At 26.9% G+C, this 1,902-nt stretch overlaps 1 long non-coding RNA gene across 1 annotated transcript in view; it reads right to left on the bottom strand.

Annotated features, from left to right (window-relative positions):
• The window catches only part of LOC109335692, a 12,230-nt gene extending 12,072 nt beyond the window's left edge, over positions 1–158 (bottom strand). Inside the window, exon 1 of the long non-coding RNA XR_002106231.1 lies at positions 61–158. This is a non-coding gene — a long non-coding RNA (uncharacterized LOC109335692). The remainder of the gene's footprint in view (positions 1–60) is intronic.

Below are 1,902 nucleotides of genomic sequence, written 5' to 3' on the forward strand. Positions count from 1 at the left end.
ATATATATACATATATGTGTATATATATGTATATGTATGTGTATATTTGATATTACTAACCTTTGCCATGGCAGTTATCCATTTTCAGCTACTATCAACTCAGCTATTTGGAAACAATATGTTTTTTGTTTTCTTCAAAAGCAACTCTACTGTTTGTGAAATAGTTCGTTGTAATATCCGGGGTATTTATAGTGGTTTTTGGTGTCAATCTTATCCTTATAGCTGGCTAGCAATGCATTTTTTTAATTTTTTTAATGTTTTTAATTGTTTTTGTCATTTTCAATATTCTAATGTAATTTACAATATAATTAAAATCAAGATTGAATACACTAACTATTTGGTAACGTTGGATTTTAAGCTATATCTTACAAAGGTCAAAGATTTAAAACACTGTTCAAAATAATGTTGGAGAAAAACAATAACATACCCTAAAATAGTTTATTTGCTTATCCATATTTTTAAGTATTACTATGGGTATCTCCTTACCTTTGGGTAAGGAACTAATTATTTTTGGGGTGTATGACTGTCCTTCCTAACAACTATCGCTCTCAGGAATCGAATCTTTAACATTTTGATTAATTTGGACTATGAAGGTTTGTGCCAAATATGCATTACATGACTCATAATTAATTTACATAAACTACTCATTTTTTATATGATAAATATGTTATTGTGTTTTATTCTTTTTGAAATTTATAATGTTGTCAATTATTATTATTCTATACATAAATTTGTTCCATATTTTATTAATTGTAATAATCATTATTTTATATTTATTATATAATTGGTGTGTGATTGAAATAAGACTCTCACTTAAAATAAGACTCTCGCTTAGAGTGAAAAATATAAAACCGTTTAACGGAAAGTATATCGTATTCTCTCACAATTTATATGAAACGATTTTTGTTCAAAATTTATTATAAAAATATTATTTAATTAAATATTTATGATATATAATGAATGTTCATTTTTATTTTAGAGTAAATTACACCGACACCCCCTGAATTTTAGTGAAACTATACAAACTACCCCTCACTTTTTTACACATACACAAACCTCCCCTAATTTTTATACTTTCGTTACACTAATCACCCCTGCATAAGAAATAAGTGTAATATTTCAAACAAAAATATGATAAATGCAATTAAATTAAACAAAACATAGTATATTGTGGAGACAAGTCCAAATAATATATAAGTCAATATTTCTTTATTGTTTTTGGTTCGTTACAATATATTATAACAGCGATTTAAACAATATTTCTTTAGAATTGTTGATGCATTTGTAACCAAAAATAATAAACATATATTGATTTGTATATTATTTAGATTTGTCTATACAATAAATCATTTTTTGTTTAACTTAATTGCATTCATCACATTTTTTGTTTAAATTATTACACTTATTTCTTATGCAGAGGTGGTCAGTGTAATGAAAGTAAAAAACTAGGAGAGGTTTGTGTAGGGGTAGAAAAGTGAGGGGTGGTTTGTGTAATTTCACTAAAACTCAGGGGGCGTCAGTGTAATTTACTCTTTATTTTATGATAAAAAATTTTTGATCTCTAAATTTTCTTTGAACTTTGACATACAAGCTTCATAATTAAGTTTTGACCCTAATTTTTTCTCTGGCCGACCTACAAACCATAAGGACTGGCACTGAATCTGATTTGCTATTAGCTGCCATTTGTTTTTGCATTGATTTAAATGGCGTTAATTTTATTAACTGCATTGAATACAAAAGGTATATTAAAGTGTAAGGTTTTAATTGCATTAATTATGATTAGGAAAGGTACACTGTTACAAACCATAAGGAAGCTTGATAAGAACTGGTTAATGGTGGCCACGACCAACCTAGGTTTAGGAGAAACACTCTCAACTAAACACACTTTAATTTTAATCAAAT

This window comes from Lupinus angustifolius, chromosome LG20, assembly GCF_001865875.1.
Source record: "Lupinus angustifolius cultivar Tanjil chromosome LG20, LupAngTanjil_v1.0, whole genome shotgun sequence".
In the NCBI taxonomy this organism is placed as follows: domain Eukaryota; kingdom Viridiplantae; phylum Streptophyta; class Magnoliopsida; order Fabales; family Fabaceae; genus Lupinus; species Lupinus angustifolius.